Source organism: Mirounga angustirostris, unplaced genomic scaffold, assembly GCF_029215605.1.
Source record: "Mirounga angustirostris isolate CCGP_5_RB_7025 unplaced genomic scaffold, mMirAng1.0.hap1 SCAF_3, whole genome shotgun sequence".
In the NCBI taxonomy this organism is placed as follows: domain Eukaryota; kingdom Metazoa; phylum Chordata; class Mammalia; order Carnivora; family Phocidae; genus Mirounga; species Mirounga angustirostris.
In genome coordinates this window covers 32,413,653-32,439,618 of record NW_026991711.1, presented here as the reverse complement: position 1 = coordinate 32,439,618, position 25,966 = coordinate 32,413,653, and positions in this window count along the sequence as shown.

Here is a 25,966-nt window from a genome sequence, read left to right as displayed (position 1 = left end):
ATGTTCATAGCAGCAATGTCTGCAATAGCCAAACTGTGGAAAGAGCCAAGATGCCCTTCAACAGACGAATGGATAAAGAAGATGTGGTCCATATATACAATGGAATATTCCTCAGCCATCAGAAAGGATGAATACCCAACTTTTACATCAACATGGATGGGACTGGAGGAGATTATGCTAAGCGAAATAAGTCAAGCAGAGAAAGTCAATTATCATATGGTTTCACTTATTTGTGGAACATAAGGAATAACATGGAGGACATTAGGAGAAGGAAGGGAAAAATGGGGGATGGGGAATTGGAGGGAGAGATGAACCATGAGAGACTATGGACCTGAGAAACAAACAGGGTTCTAGAGGGGAGGGGGGAGGGGGGATTGGTTAGCCCGGTGATGGGTATTAAGGAGGGCACGTACTGCATGGAGCACTGAGTGTTATACGAAAACAATGGATCGTGGATCACTACATCAAAAACTAATGATGTATTGTATGGTGACTAACATAATATAATAAAATTAAAAACTACAAAAAAAAAAAAGTGAGGGTGAGGTGGGACTATGGGACATCGGTGTGGCTACCAGACATATTCCCTCCCACCTCATCCTAAGTAGGAGGAAGACCTGCTTCTTTCCAAATGGCTCCTACTTTTCTGACTATTGAGATACTGCGGCAGCTGCCACCAGGTCCCCCTGCAGTGCCGTGTGAATGTTTCTCTTTGTTGCAAAGAAGATGCAAAAAGTCAGTGCATTATTTATGGTAGTTATTTTCATCATTACATATTTCACAATAATTGAAAGGTGGAAGTAGAGGATAATATAATAGAATGGGAAGAAAATGATCTGCAGTAACTTTAGAAATGTTTATAGGAAATGTTCTGCTACTAAAAAAATCCCCCAAAACAAACACTGGATCTTAAAATACCATGTAAGCCACCCATATCTGCAAAGCCTTATTTCTGCTATTTATTTGTCTAAAGCAATAGAGTTAGTGTAAAACTGAACCTTGAAGGAGATTCTGAATTCCCTCCATGTGAGAGGGCTTGTAATGAAGTTATTTACTCTCAGAGTGAGCGTAACTTCTGATGGTTAGCCCATCATCCTGATGAGGCCAAGACAGCATGTTCTACTCTGACATAACTTCAATCTATTTCATAACCAAGCACTATACTGTTGACCCCAGCCAACTGGCTATCAAATATATGTGCTCAGTTACAAGGAAAACTGTGTGAGCAAATGTAGATAGATCAATCTAAATTTATCACCCTCATGAAACACACACACACACACACACACACAATCATGTACTCCCAGCATTACCTTCATCTACAAAGAATACTGTACTTTAAGACATAAACAATGTATTTTCTATGACAAAGCACTAAACCTTGGGTTCCCCATGTGTGATATGAGATGTTTGGAATGGGATATGGCACCAAAGGATCTTTATCACTTAGGAGGCTTTCAGCGAAAAGTTAACAGAACCATGACTTAAACTGTCTTAAACACTAATAAAAATGTATTATCTCACCTAATAAGTGGTCTGGAGGCTCTCACGAGGTGCTCCAAAACCAGTTACTTTAGTGGCTCAATAACATTATGATTGTAGCTGAGGTTCTTTCCATCTTTGGCTCTGTTTTGCTCCTGTTGACTTAGCCTCAGTCCAGTTCCCTTCATGGTCACACAAGGTAGGCACAGTTCCAGACAGTGTATGCGTGCATAACAGGTCAAGTGGAAAAAAAGATTCCTTTTTCCCCATGAGTCTTTTTTTTTTATTAGTAATAAAATCTTTTTCTGAATCCATCCAACAGATTTCCCTTAATGTTTCACTGGCCAGAACTGCATCACACACCCTTCCCTATACCACAGACTGAGGGAATGAGATGACCATAGCTGACTAAATGAAGTCGAGAAGAGACTGGGCTATGCGAACACAATTTTAGGTCTGTTGAATGTGGGGCACCTGGATGGCTTAGTCGGTTAAGCATCTGCCTTCGGCTCAGGTCATGATCCCAGGGTCCTGGGATCGAGCCCCGCATCGGGCTCCCTGCTCAACAGGGAGTCTGCTTCTCCCTCGCCCTCTCCCCCAACCCCGACTCATGCTTGCACACACACACACACACACACACACTCTTTCTATCTCTCTCAAATAAATAAATAAAATCTTAAAAAAAAAAAAAGACTGGGCTATGTGAACACAATTTTAGGTCTATTGAATGGAGGAAGCAGGGAAAATGATGTTGAGCTAGCAAAAAAAATGCCTCCTCAGGTCCACCCTTTACTTAACTAACGTCTAAGTATATACCCTTCATACCATTCACGCTTGGTAAAAGTACTCGCATCTATATAAAATGTGTCCACCTCCTCCCTAAAGGGAGACTGCCCAAAGTCTCATCAGTCAGTACACTCAAGCCTATATCTAGGATTTCTGGGTTTTTATTTTTAATTTCTTCCATCATGGGTATGGACATAGGACTAAAAACAAATTTTCATCACTAGCATAGCCAATACAAAATAGGATAAATTTTCCCCTTAACAATCCCCACGCCCCCCACTTGCCCCATCAACTCTGATTCTGAAAAGGAGATAATAGGAAATGACTGACAACAGTCACTGGTTTATAGCACTTGCATTCTGTTGGACAACAATAGCAAGGACTTCCTACCCTGATAGTAGAGAGAAGTCACCCAGTTGTACAGCCTGGTTCTGCTCTCAGGAGCGGTCTTTCTTTCCTTTTTTGTGACAGATGGTTAGCTGCTCTCCAATACCTGTTTCTCCTTCCTCGTGGGCACACAGCTAGGCCACCTTTCTCAGCCTTCCTTGCACTTAGCTGTAGCCATGCGGACTGAGTTCTAGCCCATAGAATATTAATGGAAGTGCACATATCACTTCCAGCCTGCACTCATAAGACCACCAGCACTGATGTTTATGTGCCCTTTTTCCCCTCCCCTTCTAGCTCACTGAAATGGAGATTCTTGATGAGATTAGCTTAAAAGATTGTGTTTAATATGGTAGAACCTCTTTCAGCCTGGATCCTTGAATTCCCTCATGGATAAAGGCTGTCCCATCTACCTCTTCACTTGCTCAGTCCTCTTATGTGAATAAGAAATACAATTTCTATGGTGTTTGAGACATCTACATTTTGGGTCGATTTGTTATGGCATGCACCCTACCCAGACCAATGTAATTCTCGTTTATGGCAACACTGGCGATGACCATTGGAGGACATGCTCTTTCCTGGGCCTGCAGAGCCTTAGTATTGGTGGGCACTTGGGAACTCCAGGGATTGCCTGTCACAGGCTAGTGTTTATTAACCTTGGGCTTTCTTTGGTAATACAATTCCTGTAAGAACTCAGTAGGCTTCAGGTGCTTCCAGTCAACTCCACGGGATAATAACACAGCCAACGATCTTTTCTAGAAATAGACTGTGAGTCTGAGAATTCCTGACTCCATGCCAGGGACTTCAACATGATGCCGGTCCTCCTAGACCTCAGATTAATGACCTCTGCCCTGAGGCAATTTAAAACAATAACCCTGGGTGGGAAGGCAATACCCATAATCCAATCTTGGCCATCTGGATTTTTCTCTTTGTCAGGCAGAAACAACCTTATAAAAATTGTTTAAGACGGGCCTGGAAGATTAAGCTTGTTTTTTGGCTCAAATTTATCTGCTGCTGCCCTCTTGAAGTTGGTCCATCCTTAGTCTTCACTAGTTTTTTTCCCATGGAGACTCCCTGGAAGGCATCCATTGATGTTCCTACCATTTCCCCTAATAGCAAAGGCAGCAAAGTCCCATCCATGATCTGTGCTCAACAGGTACATTGCTTCACAACCACATAAAAGAATCACTAGCTTCCCAGTTTTTTCACTGCCAAGTACAGCACCTCCTCCATTTATCCAATTCCTCATTTTAACATCCCATTTCTGGAGCAAGTATCTGTATCAGTGGGGTTTTTAGTTGCCAAAATAAGAAACCCGATTTACCTGAATTAAGGAGACACTGAATTTACTGAAAGGATGTTGGGTATGAAACACCAGGACCAGAGGTAGTCAGGAGCAACAGTACAACTCACATGCAGAACTGGCTGGGGGAGCGCACGACTCCCACTGTCACCGAGCCCAGCGTCCTGTGGCTCACACTGTGGATGCCACCAGCATAGAACACTGGCCCTGCCATTGCCACTGCTACCAATGCTGCTCTAGGAAATGAATCTGGCCCCCAGAGCCCCTGCCAGAAGAAATACTTCTTGGCCGTTCTGCATGCCAGATCCTAGCATAAAGCCTGGGAAGTTGCATCCCATTGGTGGAGTCTAGGTCTCATGGCTTGTTGTTGTTGTTGTTGTTTTAAGATTTTATTTATTTGAGAGAGAGCGAGAGCGAGAAGAGAGCACAAGCAGGGGGGAGGGGGTGGAGAGGGAGAAGCAGGCTCCCCGCAGAGCAGGGAGCCCAACACAGGGCTCCATCCCAGGACCCTGGGATCATGACCTGAGCCGAAGGCAGATGCTTAACTGACTGAGCCACCCAGGTGCCCCTCTCATGCGTGTTTTTGACCTGCAAGGGAGGCTGGAAAAGTGAGGAGCTGGCATTAGTATTTACCTCTAACTTATAAAATGGAAACTCTCCCAAGAAGAGAAGCGACTCAGATACAGGGAAGCCAGAAAGAATGACAAGTTGTTTTTTTTTTTTTCTTTTTGAGAGAGTGCGCACAAGTAGGGGAAGACAGGAGGAGAGGGAGAGAGAGAGAATCTTCAGCAAATGGAGCTCGATCTCATGACCCTGAGATCACTACCTGGGCTGAAACCAAGAGTCAGAGTTTAACCGACTGAGCCACCCAGGCCCTCCACAAGTATTTCTTAGTCCTTTGAAGCAATTTGAAAATATGCTATCAAAACTTCTATTTTCTAACAGTAAGTTAAAGCTTAAAATTCATCTTAATTTATTCAACAAATGCTTTCGTCTCTTTCCCATGTGTCAGAACAATGATTATGATTTTCTGACCTTTTTATGTCTTTGAGAGTGAGAGTCTCCTCTTCCTGGATTTCATCTCTGATTGATGTTTCCAGGGACATCACCAAGATGAGACCCAGTCTAGGCCATACCATACTTCTTCAAAAGCTTAAGTCATCCCTCTCATTGGGAGGTTTCCACCAGGAGGAAAATACCTGGAAACTATGTAATTTCTGAGTTAGAATTTCTTTAGAGACATCATAACTTCTCAATAAGGTTCACATGGGAACCCAGACAAAGGTCACAGAAGACTCACCACTCACCCTACCTGTCCTAGGACATACTTGAAGCTCAGTCTGAGCCAGCCCTCAAAGCCCTTGTGCCCAGGGTTCCCTTAAAATCTGATGCCCACTAATTCACTGTGCCTTACAACCTATCATCTTAGTAAAAAAGGAAACTCCTCGGGCTATCTTCCTATTTTTTATACTGATGATTTTCTGTGTTTCCTCTCCCCTGGCCAGCCTCCTACTATTCAACTGTCTTGTAATATTTTACATCTTCAAGAAATTCTATTTTGTGATGAAGAAAAATTCTATCATCTTAATCATCTTCACAGAAGACTCATTACATCTCCTTGATTTGATTTAAACCTGGTTTTCTCCCAAGGATACAATTTCTCTTCACCCTTTCAGCTAAAACTAATCATTTCTCCTTTTCAGCACTGGACTTTGGTACATTTGGAGGGGGAAAGTATCCCCAGTACTGCTCCAAAGCATTGTTCTCCCACCATTGCATAAATACCCATTGTGCTGTGGAGGTTAACTACTTAGCTTGAGGACCCTTTATGCTTCCCCATAGATGACCTTCTGCAAATAGATAAAATCTTTCATCTGACTTACATTCCTTGTCTTCAGCCCTCATCCAGCCATTGTTCTGGATGACTTGTCTGTCCATGTGGAGACGCCCAACAATCTAACCTCATGGTGCTTTGCTCCCCTCACCTCAATGAATGGCAATCTCATTCCACTCCATACCCATGATTGCTCAGGTATGTTCTCATCCCCAGAGACTGCATCGGCACTGAAACCTTCAACTCAGATTTCCTGTTGTCCAAACATGATCCCTTGTAGCATTTGCACCAATGACATCCACTGCACTGAGTCTTCGACTGCACTGAGAGGTTCAGTTGCTTAATCTCCCAATTTTTCTCCCAATTTTATCAATCTCTTTGTGTTTTCATTTCCTTCCATATCTAATCTGCACTTAGAGGCCTGATAACTTATTCTTTTGTCTATACTCTCTATTTTCTTGCCTAATTATTCTTACACTTTTCCCCCCTCTCAACTCTGGCTTTACCCCAGTCTGTCTACTTTGTCAGCAGCTCCACCTAGGTCCACCCATTAGGTGCTTAACAGATATGGAATTAATTAAATTAGTTGCACTTGCTACATTAGATGTTACCATTGCTTCAGACCATTATACAGCTGAACATTTTAGCTGCCTTTGGGTTACTGGGAATGTGTCACAATTAGGTTCCCACTACAGCCAGTTCTAAAGAATCGTCTTTGATCTCTCTCAAACAGTACATTAACACCAATGGTCAGTTACCAGAAACCTGATTTATTTGAAGCAAATTAAGTGCGTTTATGAGTAATTCTTTTCAATCTATTTAGTAACTTTTTTTGTTCTAGGATGTGGTAAAGAGGCATAAAGCATAACAGTTCATTCTCCCATATCATCAGGGACACATAGAGCTCACAGTCTTGAAGTTGGATCTTGAACTCTCCTTAAGATGGTCTTCTGGGAGGGAACGTGAACAAGAAATTTTGGGCAAAACTGTATGCAAACTCAGGAGGTGTAAAAGTGTATAGTGTATTTGAGGAAGGGCTGAGGAAAGTGCCTATTTTTGCTAGCCTTGCATAAGGCATTTTAAATACATTACCTAGCAAGCAGTTCAGTGAACTTGAAAATAGGAAACATGGGAGAAATAGGTGATGGAAGGCGGTGAGATGAGTTTGGAAAGTTATCATATTGTGGGGTTCTGAATGACCTTCCATGAAATTTAAACTTTTTAGTTTTACCTATAGGTTATGGAAAGCCTTTAGGATTTTGCATAAGGAATAACATGATCACATATACATTTTTGGAGGATCACTGATGACAGTAAGGAAGAATCCAAGAGGTTTACTGACATGAGCCACGTCAGTCTACTTCACTACTCTTTCTTCAGCATCTAGTATTGTGCTGGACATTCAATAAAGAGTGGCTGCATGCATAAATAAATGAATGAGACTGAACATAGAATAATCAGGAGGACTTTGCAAATGTTACAGGTGAGGAAAGTCTGATCTAAGGCCATGATAGTGCAGGTGGAGACGAGAAGCCAGAAAGATTTGGGGGAAATTGGATTTGTGATTTAAGAGGAAGAGAAAAATTCAAGATAACTAAAAGATTTGATGCTAGGTAATTCACTTTGGTCTTGTAATAATAATTCCTACCCCAGAGGATTTCACATCATCAAATGTTAATGAGCTAATGTATGCAATACGTTATATTAATGAATGAAATACAGTTGGGGATTGTGTTTGACTGCGAGCAACAGAAACCTCTAAAACTAGGTTTAAATACATTAGGGCTTTTATTTTCTCACATAAAAAACATGAGAGTCAGGTGGTCCCACATTGGTATGCTACAATGCCACCAGGGAGTCCATTGCTTCCAGCCCTCAGCTCTGTCATTTTTCCTAAAGCGTGGGCTATAGGCTGAATGTTTGTGTTTCCCCAAAATTAATTTGTTGACATCTAATGCCCAAAGTGATGCTATTAGGAGCTAGGGCCTTTTGGGAGGTAATTAGGTCACAAGGGCAGAACACTCACTAATGGGATTAGTGTCCTCATAAAGGAGACCCCAGGGAGCTCCCTCACCCCTTCCACCAAAGGAGGATACAAAAAGTTGGCCATCCACAACCTGGAAGGGGGCTCTCTGCAGAACCCAGGCATGCTGGAACCCTGATCTTGGATTTCCAGCCTCGAGAACCGTGAGCAATAAATTTCTGCTGTTGGTAAGCCCCCTCATCTGTGGTATTTGGGTATAGTAGACTGAACGGACTAACAGTACGGTTTTCACCTTATGGCCATCAACCAGTGTTAGGTACATATTCCATGAAGGCAAAAGGAGAGGACCAAAGGGCAAAGGATGTATGCTGGCTAATTCTGCCCCCTTGCATGATGTTCTCAAAAGCTCCACCCAGTGGGCTAGTGGGCATCACATTGTCCTCTGGTGCAAATAGGCTGGAAAAGAGTTTTTTCATTACATGCATTGCAAGGCAGAAAAAAAAAATCAGTGTTCTATAAAAGGAAAAAGCGCTGAACAGATATGAGTGGGTAACTATTAGCAGTATCTGCCATATCATATAAAAAAAAAGGGAGGTGATCTTACACCTTGATTGCCTTGACCATCACTGTCTTAGGAAAACCAGGGGGCATTTCTTGTGCTTCTTTGTGGTACTCACAAGAGCAGAGGGTTCAACTGCATATTAAATTTCAAGAAATTGAATGAGGATGTCACAGAAGAAAGATCATCTCCCTATAAAAGTGTTTCTTTCATTTATGGATAGAGGCTGGTTCATCTCTTTGGTTCTTGAAGACGTGGTTTTTCTATTCCTCTATCTACTCCAATCTATAGGCTGAAACTGAGCCCAGGAGGGAGTTCTTCCATTTGACTGTCTCCAGTCCCAGAGTTTTCTTGCAATACCTTGTTTCAGTAGTAATCCAGCGGAAGTAATGGCCCCATTTTTGCCCCAACCCCAGTTTTACTAACATTTTATAATCTGTTACTCTTTATCCAGTTTCTTTTTACCTTTTAAAAGGTATAAAAATATAAGCCCTGCCTTATCCTTAAAAAATGAGATGATAGATACTGTACATAGTCACCTGCTGATGAGTAAGTATTTGATGAGTGCCTACCGTATCCCACATGCCAGAAACTTCTCTCGCCCTTTGAGCCTTCCTTCTGTTGAGCACAGCCCAAAGCTAGGCAGCCAGGCCTGGACCGTCAGACCTATCAGTTAGGTCTCTCCTGCCATTTTAGATTTCATGACCCAAAAGCCTTTGATTATAAAAAATAGAGACAGAGAAGGCCTCATGCACGTATTGAGAGCCCATTTGGACAGAAGATAGTATAAAGGCTTAGAAGTTGAGAGATATGCCTATTAGCAGAAATGACTAAAACCATGAGGTGACTCCTGTGTACATTCAACATGATTGGTTGCATCTGTCCTGCAGGAGAGATGGTTGCTTCTTTGCAAACAGTATTGTGTCAAGGAAGGTGCTCTTACTTATATATGGCTGCCCTTCCTGAGCACCAGTGTCACATCTTCCCCATCCTCCTTTCAGTATGAAGCAAAATGTAAAAATAAAATGATTCAAATGAATGTAACCACACAGTCTTGCCTGGAGATGTACTGAAAAATTAGGCTATATGTCAGGGGGAAGATTTTTACCCATTTAGTCAGTAATTTAACTTCTCCCTGACCTCCATTTAAAGACATATTGATGCCATGGTTCTTCTGCCAGCCAGTTAAATTCTACTTTCTCAGTGGTTTATGAAACAGAGGTTGCTTAATCAAGATCAACACTGCAGAGTAGCATATTCCATTTGGCTAAAAAACTGACAGCTTTATCCCTCTTGTTTGTTTCACTGAGTGCATGGAGTTTTTAACTCATAATTACTTTAATATGTCCTGAGAAACAAGACTGCAGGTATACATCCTTTCTTTTCCAAACAGTCCCCCAAATCAGCATCTGGTAATGATGAATGATTACATAATTAACTTGTACTTAAAAGGAGAGAATTTCTTACCCATGTTAGAAAGAAATGGCTTACAGAGGAGCTATTCTGTTAAAGGTCAGAGCCTGAAGGACTATCACAGTTGTAACAAATTGAGAAGAAAACAATGAAGATAACTTTACAAATCTGTGTGTGCCTATTTAAGACATTTTGGCACATTCTTTGTTACAAGAGTTTTGATTAACTGGGTTGTGGAGTTATCATGCAATGTATAGATTTCCCTATGGAAAATAATTCCAACTAACAAATCAAACCTAAACTAATAGTCAGGGTTTGGTGTTCTTGCTTGGACCAAAAGCCTTAACAAATTGCAAAGAAGATGTCAAAAGACAGATTGAGTTGGTTTGCAGAATTTAGGGAAATGCTTGGTCTGACAGTTAATCAATTGAAATACCTGCAATTGAAAGATTGTGTTACTAATTCTCTTCACCATCTATCCTTCTTTTCTCATCTCTTCTAAATAAAGGCTCAGAAATTACTGCCTTTGCCAATGAAGTGACCCATTTAGCATGTAGCTTTTCTGAAACAGGGATGGCTAACTAGCAAATTCTTAAAAGGGCTGGATCCTGTTTCTGAAAATCATCATCTGATATTCTTTTGTAAATTTCTTCCCAATCATGGCATAGGAAAGATGAAACATACATGAGTTATTTAACTCTAACAATTTAAAATAAATTAAGAAACCTAGATGGATATAGGCTATTTGAGAAGAACACTTAAGGTTTTGACTTATTTCATCAAGAATAAGCTTTGTGACACCCAGGAATCAGTAGATTTGGGTCACTGTCCTGTCTCACCTATAGGAATGATTAATTATAAATTATAAATAGAAAATTATAAAACATAACTATTACTCAGGAACTACGTTTCCTGAGCTTATTGCCTTTTTTTTTCCTTCTACAAAGAAATAGCTGAGGATAAATAAGTGACATTATACAGAAAGGATAAAATATAAGCTCCATTTAATTTTTTATGTACTTTGTACTCAAATTTTAAAAGATGATCAACCTATTTGATTTTTTATTCCTTTTATTATATTACAAAAATAAATCCTAGAAAATATCTTAAAAATGCATCTAGCATAAAAGAAAAAAGATAAAGTAGACAATAATAGCAAAGACAGGGTGCCTGGGTGGCTGAGTTGGTTAAGTGACTGCCTTGGGCTCAGGTCATGATTCTGGAGTCCTGGGATCGAGTCCCGCATTGGGCTCCCTGCTCAGCAGGGAGTCTGCTTCTCCCTCTGACCCTCCCCCCTCTCGCGCTCTCTCTCTATCTCATTCTTTCTCTCAAATAAATAAATAAAATCTTTAAAAAAAATAATAGCAAAGACAAAAAAAGGGAGCTAACAATGGGGAATGAGACATAAGAAATAGCAAGCAAATACATGTCTGGATCCTGATTTGCTCTGAGGGCCTACACTGCGTAGATGAATCTTTGAGATAACCTGGGAACCGTGAATATGAACTAGGTATCAGATGATATTAAGGAATTACCATTACTTCCATGAGAATTGATAAGGGCATGGTATATATGTGGCGTGGTCAGAGATGGATAGCAAAATACAGTGGAAATGGCATAATGTTTAGAGTTGGTTTAAAATAGTTTAGAAAACAAACAACAAGGGTGGGAGGGTATAAATGAAAACACATGGACAAATGCCATAATTGTTCAAGCTAACTGATGAATACAAAGATTTTTTTTTTAAGATTTTATTTATTTATTTGACTGAGAGAGAGATAGCAAGAGCAGGGACACAAGCAGGGGGAGTGGGAGAGGGAGAAGCAGGCTTCCCACAGAGCAGGGAGCCCGATGTGAGGCTCGATCCCAGGACCCTGGATCATGACCTGAGCTGAAGGCAGACGCTTAATGACTATGCCACCCAGGGGCCCCACAAAGATTGTTTTTACACTGCCCTTCCTGCTTTTATTTATGTTTGAAAATTTTGCACAATAAAAATTATGATCTCAATTCCTTTGCCTTAGAAATGAGCAGACACACAAATTGAAAATCCCCTTTCTTGAATTAGTGATTAGTTTGCATAGACATTCTTCGCAGGGATTGCTTCTGGAGCCACTCACATCAGGTTAGAGTCACTTTTGTCCCTGGATGACTTGTTTTCTCTGCACAGCGTGCAGAGATTTGGAGGCCAAGCTGATTGCTGCACTGTTACGTCAGGTTGAAATTGGTTCAAGCAGTCTACCAACACCATATAACATATACGACGGTCTGCACCAGGCTACAGTATCCCAGGAGAGGTGCCAGGGTTTACTTTACTTTCTGTTACATCATGTGCATGTGGGGAAGGAACGTCTTTCTGTTACTTTTCGTCGGGGGAGGTGAGAGGGCAGAATGCCTGGGATCAGGAGCCCGTCCCTGTCTTTACCAGCCATGGAGGGAACCCAGAATCTCCTCCAACTGCTGTGGACAGTGCACATGAGAAGGAAGAGCAACCTCATTTTTGCTGTTAAGAACGCACAGAGAGAGAAGTGTTCTTGGCATTCTTATACTGGAACAAGTGATGCATTTCTTTATAGAAAACAAGATAGTGGTTCCTTAAAAATGAACAAACACTATGTGGAGAAGCATGAAGAACGGGCAGTTGTCAGAGAAGCTTGAGAACTGCTTGGTTACATCCATTCAGCATTTTTTTTTTTCACATAAAGTAATGTGTGTGTAATACCCACACATATGACAAGCCTCCTTAGAAGCATGTGGGGGGCACACTGAAGGCAGTTATTCCTAAACTGTTTTGACGGGTAACTCTTTTTCCAGGAACATCATGTGAGACTAGTATTTCTTGGAACGCACTTTGGAAAATGCCACCCTTGACCAAACTGTTTTCAACTCAAGCCCCAAGTGGATAATGGGCTGTTGACTTCATTTTCTTTCTTTTGGAGGCCAGCATTGTCATATTAAAGTTCTTTTGTACAACGATTTGTTCAATTGCACCAATTTCTTGAGCGTCTACTATGCCTGCTCTCCTTGGTGCTGGAGATAAAAGATGAATAAGAAATACGGTCCTAGCCCTCAGAAAGTTCATATTCTACCAGAGGAAGCAGACGCACTACCAATGATCAGGTTAAGTGTTCACTTTCTATATGAACATGGCACTTGACAATGGTGGCACAAAGAAGGGAGACAATGTGTCCTGAGGGCAGGAGAATGTCCTCTGAACTAAGCTGTAGTTGTCACTCCTTGACTCCTATCTGATATCCATTCCCCACCTCCTAACAGTTGTCTTATTTCTGCTTGGAAAATTCTCATGTTTCCTGGGAAGCTGACTCCTCCACTGCTAATCTAGTCTGCACCCCCATCCCCCTGAAGAAGGACAGGCTTAGGGGCAGCAATTTGGCCCGAGCCAGTCCACTTAGAACAAATCTCAGGAATTATGCCTGGAATATTGTGACCCTGAATCTTTGCCTCCTGATACACTCCAGCCATTTCTGCTACTCTGAGTAAAACCAGCCCAGAACAACGTAGGATAGAGACGAGGGCAGAGCTGAGAGAATCACAAGGACATGAGCCAAATGACTTTTGAATCAAGTGCCTTAAAGTCTACCCTACCTTGACACTTTCCAGTTCTCTGAATAACACATTTCCTTTACTGTTTAGGCCAATCTGTCTTAAGATTTCTGTTTCTTGTAATGGAAATATCCTTGGTGATGTAATCTTGTGCCCATGCCTTTGCCTTGTCATACCCTCCAACTAAAATAGCCATTTTCCACTGACCCAGGTCCTCCTCCAGTTCCACCCTCACCTTGTAGTCCTCCTGGGTCAGCTGAGTTCATAGTGCTCTCCCCCTCCTTTGCCATTTATTTACACTATATTCACTTAGCACTGAGACACTTCTGTTAACATACACACATGCACGCATGCATACACATACTCATCTATATGTCTCATCTCCTAACCTAGACTATAGATTTTGAAAATAAAGATGATAACTCATTATGTTACATGGAATAAAGTACTCTATGAACATATGTGAAGTTGTTACATTATACCCCCTTTGCTGTGATTCTTAGCACAATGCCTAAAACATATAACAGAATCTAATAGTCATTCACATTTCACTTCTCAGCTGTCATGCTATCTTGGCATTACCTTTGATTCCTCCCAAGTAGGAGTGATTACTCCCCTTTTTGTGGGTCCAGAGTATCATCACAGCTATTACATTGTTGCTTTCATTTATTTCTGAAGCTTTCTCCTGCTACATTGTAGAGACATAGACCATATTTTTCCATTTCTTATTTCCCTAATACCTTATCAGGTAAATAGTAGTTACTCAATAGATCTTGTTAAATAGAAGAGTGAATTCATTTATTTCTAGTTCTTACACTCATAGTTAAAATATCTATAGAATTTCAACTGATATAATAATTCTTCCATTTTGTTCAAATATATCACAGACATATGTAGTAGGCTAAGTGGTGAAACGGGCTGAAGCAGTGCATTTCTTTCATTCATCCAAAGACAAAGCATATTAGTTCAAGAATGATCTTATCAAAAAAAACTTCTATGTCAAAATTTAGTGCTTCAATAATAATTATCTCTGTGTCTGGGTGACAATCTATACTAACACCATTTTCCTCACTGATAAAATGAATTGTTTTAAATCAAAGAATTTGTACATAAAGTAGAAGAGAAGGAGGTATTACCAAGTCCTTTTAAAGCACCATGACCCTTTGATAAATATTGAGTGCACCCAGTGTGATAGCTGGAATATCAAATGGCCTTGAGTGATTTGCTCTAGGAGTTAACATTTCATTAAAGGAGAACACTAGCAAAAAAGCGCAGCCTTCTGGCAAGCCTGTTTCTTTTCCCCACTCCCAAGTCTTACAATCATACCTAAAATATCTATATAATTCCTACTGACATAATAATTCTTCCATTTTGTTCAGATATATCACAGACACATCTAGCAGACTAAGTGGTGAAATGGGTTGAAGCAATACATTTCTTTCATTCACCCAAAGACAAAGCATAAGACTTGTCATAGATTTCCATCCATCTAGACTCTACTCTCCATGCCTCTCTGTCTTAATGTGGCCCTCATATCTCTGCCACTTTGCTATTACCAAATACATTTCTTTTCTAAATTCTGCCATCTTCACAAGCCATGATACTCCTTACCATGATACCACCACTCCTTTCCTGAATCACAAAACAATTTTATCTAGTTGTGAGGGTACTATCGTGGCCACCAAACTATGCATCAATTCCCCATTTCAGGATAATTTTAAACAAGGAAAAAAATTCCACTAATAATATATTTGGAAAACCTGTCAAAGATTTTAAGAACATTTATTCTGCATTCTAATAAAGTGACAGCAGCAGTTATAAAGTTATATAGGACATGCTATTCAAGGTATGATCCATGGACCACTAGCCTCAGCATCACCTGGGAGCTTGACAGAAATCCAGAATCTCAGGCCCTTAGATCTCCTGAATCACAATCTACATTGAACACGATCCCCAGGTGACTCACGTACAATGATGTTTGGAAAGCACTAAATATAAGCATAAAAAGGCTTTTAAACATCAAAACATTTTTAGCAGTATTGCTGACAGACTTTTTTCTTTATGTTGTACTTTCTAATCTTTCTGCCAAGAAAAATTCTTAATAAATGTTATTTCAAAAGATAATTAAAATATAGCCTCAGCTTAGAGCTCACAAACTTGTAGGGATGAAAAACTTCCATGAAAGCCCAGAAATGGGTGTGGCTAACTCAATATGGTAAACCAGAAGAGGATTTAGTTTTCTCAAACTATTTAAAAAAAAAAAAAGACTATAATATTCCTGCTTGACTTCCTCCCAAGAATGCTGCAATATTTAACGCTGTTATTTATGGAACACAGCAATATGTATTGAGAAAGAACTGTGTAAGCAACATTCTTGCAAATAATGTTTTGATGAGAATTTCCTCCAGCAAATATTTTCTCCATTATAAATGTTCAAAAGTATGCAGAGATAAACCGTAATTACTGGAGACTTTGTAATTATGCATGCAAGCTTAGTGCAATCCATAGTCAGCTAAGGGTTGCATTCATAGAAGGCTGCAACACTCTCCTGGAGCCAAGAGACACAGTACTCAGTACTCAGTACTCAGTAGCACAACAACAGTAGAATTCTGTTGACCAGTAGGCCCAACCAGAAATAAAAATATTTTTATTGGTTCTGCTTTTAAACAATATTTAACTTCACAATCAGTTTTTATGTAGAAAAACTGCAGCATTTATCTAAGAGGGTAAAGGACTAATGGACTGAATGGACATTTTACGATTGAAATACGAAATTGGCACTAATTTTACATGATGATCTGATGTAAACACTTCACTATCATGCATTAAGTATGCATTAAGTGTGCATTAAGTATGCATTAAGTGCCTCTTCAATCCGGTACTAGTGATGTAGATAAATATGGTCCTACCCACTGGGAACGTATCTACTCTGTAGTGGTTATCTATCAGGCAAGATGGAGTCAAGTTCCCCAAAGAGTCTATACATATGCCAATACTTTCTTTAAGCTATGTTGAGAAAATAACATATACATCGTTATAGACTATATTAAGTTAAATTAAATTTTGTTATAAACCATCTTTGTTATAAACTATAACAAAATAAATATTTCTTCCTGTTCCATCAAGAGTATACTAAGAAATTCCTTATTGAGGTCCTTCTCTTGTATCGCCTAATGCTCTTGAATCATCTCAGAATTTATAACAATAAACTTTAGAAACCACCGAGGCCTCCAAAACCACAAATGAGATCAAGGACAGAGCGAGGCTGGCACAAACAGCAAACTAGTTCACCAGTCCACATAACAGTCAGTCAACAATATTTATTTCCGACTTGATCAACAACAGCTTGGAGGGTTGTTTCAACTTCATTGGCAGGTTATTATGCATTGTAAGTTGACAGGCTTAGTTTAGGGCCAAAGAAGTTTGGGCTGTTGGATAGAAGAGCAGGAAGAGGCAACAAGGGTCAAGTAACAGCCAACTTTCAGCTCTGAATGGTGATAACACTGGCCAGACCAATAATTTTGACTCATAAGACCTCTTAACTATGCTGTAGGTCATCTGGAGTTCTGTAATCAGAATAGTGATGAGCTAAGATTGTTGCTATGGCTAATGATTAATGAAGTACTTTAAAATTGTGAGGTTTTTATACACACTAGTTGAAACTGTATCCTCTAGATGTGCAATCATATAGCAATCACCAGACTCCTCCGGAAAAAGAACAAACACAAGTAACTTAGAAACACAGTCTTAATGATCATTTGTTCAAAAAGTTTTTCTTTGGATACATATATGAAACTGTAATGCTTTAAGATTGGTAACAGTTTCTTTTGCTAGCCTGTGCTCATTTTAATCTGTGGTAATTATAATATTTTTCACTTAAAACTTAGGCTCAATTCTTCTTACTTAGCCACCTTTCCCTTCCACAATGTTATGTGGAGCCATGAAGACCTAACTAAAGCCCTGTTTTCAGATACGAAAGAATGGATGGGTGGGCCTCGGGCCAGAGTCCCTCGACCCTGCCCCACCCTCAGAAGACTAAGCGGTAGTCTAGGATCCTGAGACAGCCTGGGGCAAAGTGGCTGGAAATTCTGGAGAAGGTGATGGTGAAGGGTGCATTTGGAGACAAGAGCATCCTGAGGCTCAGAGACACCTAACCTAGATGACACTGGAAGGTGAGGATATTGGCTATATAACATCCCATGGTGAGGTGTAGGGCAGAGGAGTTATCTTTTTTGCTTTCCTCCAACGCTTCCATTTCCTTCCATGATTTTTTTAAAAGTGACTTTAGTTGGTTATTTAAACTAGCTTTTACTTAAATTAAAAAAAAAATTAAGACATATAGGGCTTATAATTTGCCAGCCGTGGCCTAAGTGTTTTGTTTATATATTAATTCATTTAGTAATACTGATCCTATAAGGTTTTTACTTTTTCTTTTACAGATGGGGACACAGACACAGAGAAGTGAAATCAATTGCTCAAGGACATAGCTAGAAAGTGGCGGAACTGGAATTTGAACCCAGGAATTTAACTAACTGGCCTCGTGCTCTTAATTCCTGCTCTCTACTGCTTCATTGTGTGGCTCTATTAAATAAGATCCCATATATAAAACATGGGGCCTGTGCACAGATGAAGCTCAACAAATTTTAGCTCCCCTCTTGTAAAAATGTTGATGTAGATACTTACTTCCAGGGAGGACAGATACCATTATTTCTCAGAGGTTAAAATTACAGGCGCAGCAGTTAGTCCCAGCCTGGGTTCAAATTCCTGCCATCCCTTACTAGCTGTGTGGCCAAGCTCCATAGTGTCTGTGTGTCTTTGTGTCCTCATTTATAAAATGGGTTAATGAGTGTAGTGATCTCCCAGGATTGCTGTGGGGTTGAATGAGACATCATGTAAAGTTCTTGTACAGTTCTCGGGACATAGTAGCCACTCATGAAATTTTGTTGTTGTTAACAGGGAACCCATGTGGAGTAATTTAATACCCAGCATTCTATTGGGAACATGGTAGACAGTAAGTAAATATTCAATGAATGACTGAAGGGACATATAACTTAATTAATTTACCCAAGTTTGATTTGCCCCAGGGATAACTGGGGACCAGAGAGGTTGTATAATATTTTCCTGCTCCCTGAAGGATGCCAGGATGACTCAGCAAACCCTTGTTCTGGCATTTGACAGTGATATGCTAAGCTGCTTGGGCACTGTCTGACTTTGACGTGATCCCAACTCTGACACATTTCATGGTTTGAAACACTGACAAACCCAAGCCAGGTCAGTTCCAAGGAGCTGAGAGTTACTGCAAATTGGGGCGTAGCCAGAAGAAAAAACAGTTATTTAGCATTTGCTCACTAAATGCATTACGTGTGACCTTCCAATGACCAATGCCTTACTAAATAACAATTATTCTGTTTTTTTCAATGTCTACTTAAAAAAACAATGTTTGCAATGCTGTTCCTTCGAGACATCTTAAGTTCTGAGAATATCATTAGAATAACAAAAATACGAAGAGAAAAAGTGGGTTAGTATAGTTTTGGTGTTTTGTGCATTTAATTCTTAGGTAATTAGTGTATTACTAAGTATATTCATTAGTATATTCCACTCAGGCTGTCATTTATTCATCTAACAAGTACTTATTAACTACCTATTATGTGCCAGGCACTGTTCTGAGAGTTGAGGATATACCAGTGAACAAACCAGACCTCAATTGTATCAATCAAGTAGGCTGTTACAACAAAATATTCACATTAGAATTACAGTAATATACATTGAAGTATTACTTCAATATAATACTACTTTTCTGAAAATATTGTGAAGTTGATAATCAAATTCAGTAACTACTTTCCATATTATTTTCCTGTTGATAGGTGTTCAGTTGAAAAGCAAAAAGTGACTTTCCTACCTAAATACATTTGAAAATGCTTCTGTGCCTCATGAATATCCAGGCATGAAGAATGACACTTAGGGTTCCCAAACCTATTTGGTCACAGAGACCTCTTTCTAGTGGATCGTTTTGTTGGAGTTGTTTCACTGAACTCATTTTGGAAAAATATATTTGCTAAGCCTCCTCTATAACATTTTCAGGGCATAAAGGAATTATAGACAATGGTAGGCTCATAAGAAAAATCGAAGAACCAATTTTTCATCTTGTTTTGTAAGACAAACAATAGGACAATAAAAATGCACCCTAGATCAATAGCTTTCCTTCCTAAACAATGTCTATATCTGACACTTGTTCTTCATAGCAGTAAAGTGCAAAACTTCTTAATCTTGGCAAGTCTAATCTAACCTAATAGGTGAAAAAGATATTTTAGTAAAGTTTAAATTTGAAGTTTATCCTTTGAAGATGCAATCTTTTTTTTTTTTTTAAGATTTTATTTGCTTAATTTAGAAAGAGAGCGAGAGGAAAAAAAAAACAACGCAAGTGGGTGAGGGGCAGAGGGAGAGGGAGAGGGACAAACAGACTCCACGCTGAGTCCAGAGCCTGATGTTGGGCTCAATCTCACCACCCTGAGATCATGACTTCAGCATAATTCAGGAGTTGGCCACTTAACCAGCTGAGCCACCCAGGCGCCCCATAGTTTTTTGTTTTGTTTTTTCCTAAAGTAGGCTCCATTGCCCACCATGGGGCCAAGTGGAGCTTGAACTCACGACCCTGACTGAGATCAAGACCTGAGCTGAGATCAAGAGTCTGAGGCTTAACTGACTGAGTCACCCAGGTGCCCCAAGCAATAGTTATTTTTTTTCTTTAATTGAAAATCTTTTATAGAAATGATTCAAGGATATATCACATATCTCCCTTGCTTTCTTGTACAGCATATAGTAAAGTTAATCTTTCCTTGATGTTTAGGCGTCATCATTATGGACATCATTTCTGTGCTTTAATGAGGTGAGATCTTTAAGAGGTAGTCTTTTTTCTTTTTTTTAAGATTTTATTTATTTATTTATTTGACAGAGAGAGACACAGCGAGGGAGGGAACACAAGCAGGGGGAGTGGGAGAGGGAGAAGCAGACTCCTCGCTGAGCCGGGAGCCCAATGCGGGGCTCGATCCCAGGACCCCGAGATCATGATCTGAGCCGAAGGCAGACGCCCAACGACTGAGCCACCCAGGTACCCCTTTAAGAGGTAGTCTTAAGAGGCTTTTTGCCAGGAGTGGGACTGGGTTCTGAATACTATGCCTCTGTTGTTTTTCTGGTTACTTGATTTCTGTCAGCTGTTACTTTTTATGTATGTGAATATCTTCTTGGCTTCTAATGTTTCTTTAATTAATATTTTATTTTCTGAAGGAGAGAATGAAAGAAGTTCCTAGTCTTCAAAATAATAATTATAACAGCTACCACTTATTAAGTGTCTTTTATGTTTCAGGTAGATGTTTATACGCGTTATCTTATTAAATCTTCATAGAGACCTTATGTAATAGATACTATTATTTGCATTTACTGATAAAGATGCTCAGGGTACCGACGTTTCTAAGTGCGAGAGCTGGGATTGAGTGTTCAAATGACCAATCAACACTTTTCCTCCCTCCAGAAGAAAGTGTATGTGCTTTGTGACAACTGTTTTCCTCGCTGTTCAGAGTCCTTTTTCACCACTTATGTTTGGATTCCCAGATGTGTTCTTAGGGTCTGGGGTTACTCTACTTGTGACCTCTGGAAGCACAGGGCACCAACGCACATTACTTTACACTCAATATGCTTTTGAAGCCAGAAGCTATGAGTATCTTAATGTGAACCAAAAACAACTAGAAAGCCAGGTCAGCAATCATTTTAGCAATAAATGTCTGCTTCATTGTAAGAACGCTCTCTCTCTCTAATGAATTTCCTTTTCAAAGGATTTTATGTGAAGCATGTGACAAGCAGTATATTCTGTGTTTGAATTAGCAAGGAGATCGAAGGAGCTTGGCATTTGCGGCATACAGGTGGCTGATTTATCATGTCCTATCTGGCTAAGCCACATCTGAAGTTCTTTTATTGTTGCTTTATCACAAGTTGGATTTTCCTCCTTCCTGTCCACTCTTAACTGCCACAGAATACCAATGCCCAAAGCTCTGGAAAATCTGTTGTTGCTGAGTTAAATTCATTTTCTTTCCACTTCTGTGTAACCAACTAGTACCAATGCATTCTGACGCACTCCTGAAAAGCGCTCATTTCCCTTCTTGCTTCTTAGTCCCCAAGGCGTGTCTCACAAAAGGCCAGATTCCTCCTTGGTTAAGGAGAGTCACGTGCTTCAGCACCCGGGAGTCATCTCTTGCTCCAAGGAAGTAAGTGGTGGTGGATTTTTCCTGGAATTACTCTGGAGAAATTCTCACTGGGTGACCACAAAGCTCTAGTACAGAGGCCTATTTAGAAGGCAGGTTAACGGGCACGAGGCTCCCGACTTGCACACGTGGGTCCTTCCTTAACATCTTTGAGACAAAAACTTCCTAGACTGTCAGATTGGCCAGTTCAGGGGAGTTCTTTAGCTTGGTTTCTTTGACTTTTTTTTTGTTGTTTTTATCACCTTCTGAGGACAGTGGGTTTCATTAAGTGGATGGTGATCTTTCATTTTGCTGAACCTTTGAATGAGTTTGCATATATGTTTGTTGTAAGGGAAAGACTACATTTCTCTTTTTCCTGAAAGGAATATAATTTGGAGAACTGGGGGTAATCTGGCAAAGAAGGATGAAAGAAGGAAGGAAAGACAGGACAAGCTGCGAGAAAGGTACATGATATAGGCTGTAACGCTTGTGACTGCAAATCCCCAATAAAAAAAATTTTTTTTTGAGCCGGTGATGAAAATAGGTGAAAGAGGTGATCTTTGCAGAACAGAGCATGCATGAATTCAGGAACCAGAAGAGAGTGAATAGAGCAGAACTTTATGGAAAATTTTGCCAATTGCTTCTTAAAGAATTAATGAAGATGAAACCAAATATGTATGCAGTGCTCCAAGGCCCAAAGGGGTCTAGATGACTTCTTTTCCACATTTAAAGATGCTCAAAAGGAGGAAAAAACAAAAGAAAGACACTCTGTTTTCATTTTGAGGTAGCTGTCATTCCTAGACGACACTCTTCTTTCCTACTTACATCGGAAAATGACCTGATTCCTTTATTCCTTTTTCATAGACACAGTTGGAGCTATAAGAGCCTCTCACCTGGTAATTAATGTGCGTGCCTCAGTCTCTTTCAACTGTCTCCCTCAGGACTTCCTTCTCTTGAGGAGTTTGTTGTTGTAGATAGCGGATGGGGAAAAGAGGCCATTTGGGCCCTTTGGTCACTTACAAATTGTGTGATCTTAACTTTTCCAAGGTCCAGTTTCTTTATTGGCAACAATACCTCATAAGATTGTATTAAAATGTTGTTTAAAATATTTATTACCAGGTTTAAAGAAAGCCATTTATAAACAGCAGAACTTAATTTAGCTAGTTTTAGGAGAAAAGAAAATGATTAAAGATGGTTTACAAAAATCTTTGAGAGGGCCAGAGAATCAGCAACAGTGGCCTCACCGCCAAGAAAAATATTGAATCCATATCTTTGCTGGTGCACTGCAGGGCTGAGCAAAGAACTTGCTGCTGGGAACCCCATCACTCTAGTCTCTGTGCCATGCCTCACCACGTGCGCCAGGGAAAGGGAGTCCTTGCACCACCTCCTACCTCCCTGCTCTCCTCCAAGCTCAGTCTGGTTGGGATGAGTCTGGTTGGCCTAACGTGGGTGCCTGAGGTGGGACACGCAACCCTGGTTTCTACCCTGCAATGCAAGACTCAAAGAGAAAAACTCCATACATTTAAAGAGGCTTTTTATGGCTGGTGGCCACAAAGCATGACACCCCCCCTACAGTTGGAGAATGTATGGTACCTGGCACATAATGAAAACTCAAAATAGGTATTTACTGTTGTTACTATGAGGTATTATGAAAAGAAAATGACACAAAGTATGGTACTCTTGATATGCATGAATATATTCTTTTGTTACCTCTTTTATACTTTTTTAAAAAAGATTTTGTTTGTTTGAGAGACAGAGAGCGCACGAGCAAGGGGGAGGGGCAGAAGGAGAAGCAGACTCCCCCCTGAGCAGGGAGCCTGAAGCGGGGCTGGACCCCACAACCCCAGGATCATGACTTGAGCTGAAGGTAGACACTTAACTGACTGAGCCCCAGCCCTTTTATAGTTTTTAAGCACACATCAGGTGCAAAATATTTTAAAGATCACACATGCAATCTTGTGTAAATTGCAAGACAACAAACACATTGGGTGTGTTAGGTGTTTTGTGTTTCTCTAGCTTCCCTTGCCACTCTCCTTCACCCTTCTCTGGAGACTGACTGATAGACAGCAGCAGGTTTCTTGCCTCTGACTTCTGGTTGAGTCTGTCAAGGGGAATACTAGCGGGAGATCAGAGGGAGGAAAGAGAATAAAGACAGGGTATTTGTTCCCTACAGTCTTCTTGCAGGGTTCAGGGATGGCTGGGTTGGCTGCATTCCTTGGTCCAAAGTCACATAATGTTTATAATATTGTCAATGAGAGGTGCCAGTAAGTATTGGGAAAGAGGGATAACTAATCCATTTAAAATGCTCCTTGAGCGACGCCTGGGTGGCTCAGCTGGTTAAGCAACTGCCTTTGGCTCAGGTCATGATCCCAGGGTCCCGGGATCGAGCCCCATGTCCAGCAGTCTGCTCAGCATCTGGCTCTCTGCTCAGCGGGGAGCCTGCTTCTCCCTCTCCCTCTGCCTGCAGCTCCCCCTCCTTGTGCGCACGCTCACTCTCTCTCTCTCTCCCCCCCATCAAATAAATAAATAAATAAATAAATATCTTTAAAATATTACTTGATTTTGTAACAGAAATATACATTTGTGTTCTTAACTTGGTTTCTTCATTTTTTGGTAGAGCCTTCTGAGGATGGTGAGTTGTGAAGCTTTCTCCATCTTAAGGTTCTGCCCGCCCCCCCAACAACTTCTTTCAGCCTGAGGATGGTACCAGGGCCCCTGGTAACCAGCCCCATGGTGCTGCACTATCTTTTGTACTTTCCACACCCTTGAAAGTAATCCCTTAATTAAATTCTCCCCAAGTATACAACTTGACTGCATCATCTCTTTCCTACCTGGACTCTGACCAAGATCCTGAGAAGGCATTGTTAAAAGATACTGTAGACATATATAGCAAAATGTTTGTTTAGAATTTTTTAAAACTTGTGTGTTTTCTACATCTTTTTTATTCAGTTAGTTTAATTTAAAATGTGTACACATGAAGAGACGGCGTGCTCAATAGAAGTTTGGCAAAGGTGAGAGTTTACTTTCAATAGTTAATTAATTTGGCGAACATTTATTTGGTTTCTTTGCCGTTCCAGGCCCTGAGCAAAAATTTCAAATGGTAAAGTGAACATGACCTGCACTCAGCTGTAAGTCTTAAAGAGATAAGGTCTCAGAAAAGTAGAGTTTATTATTTTTTTTAGCAACTTTCAAGTATATAATAGCTATTGAAATAATAATAATGACTAGAATTATTCATGTGGTCATAATAAATAATTGATAGCAAGAAGAGAAAACACTGTCCAGATTTTCTAGTTTCTTTTGATGGCTATTTTGAATTCTATAAAGTACTTCTGCAGGCATCTTTACAAAACTATAATTTTTAAACATAAGAATATCAAGAAAGAACCATCCAATTTTCTCTGGGCAACTCAATTTTCATGAGAGTAATGCAGAGGTTAATTGGTATGTGAAGTTAAAATTCCAAGAGTGTATAAGGATCACACAGTTAAAAGCTAATTCTCTCTCCAATTGTTTACACACAAGCATTCACAGAATAAACCTTACAATTTTAAATTTTATTTTATCTAGTGATATTATTTTTGCTTCCATGTATATAAAGATCTAAAACATGGGAACTCTTCTTGGCTTACTGTGAGATGAGTTTATGGTAAAGGAATATATAAATGTCCCCATCCAAAGCATCATTTTATGCACTTGTCAAGCAAGTATAATGTAATAGTGATGAAGAGTTTTAAAATCCTTCATAATCACTCTTATTGTATCACCCAGATGTGAGTGTAATAGGCGTTTTATGAAATATTTTCATATCCTGGACTTTTTTTTTTTGGCCTCTGAGCCTCCCCACCCATTTTGTCAATGGCAGTTGTCCTTCCAGAAAGAGGGCGGGTACCATCTGGAACAAAGAGGGCATTGATCAGTTTTGAGTTCTAAAGCCAACTTTTAAAAAAATTCCAGCAAGAGAGTTGAGCCTTTTAGAGAGTGAAAAGAGTTTTCTAAAATGCCAAAAAGAAAAAAAAGCGAGAGAGAGAAAGGGAAATGAAAGAAGGGAGAAAAAGTGAAAGGGGAAAAAAAAAATCCCTCCTGTTCCCATATCAAAAGCAAAGACAGGGAGTTTTGTCTATAAACCCCAAGTAGAGAAAAAAAGAGAAGAGAAAGTAGAAAAGGCTCCTGGTCAGAGAGGCGGACACTGAGAGAGACCCAGGCAGGGAACGACGGGTGTCCTGGCTTACCCCTAACTAAAACCCTGAACGTGGCAAGGGTGTGGTGTTTGAAGGCTGTTAAAAATATATATATATATATAAAAGAGAAACTGTTTAGAATCCCAGCATTGTGGGACTTGTTTTTCTCTTCCCTGGGCACTGCCTGGGAAGATTCAAGGCCACCCCAGAGAAGGGCTCTGTCCAAGATGGCACCCTCCAGG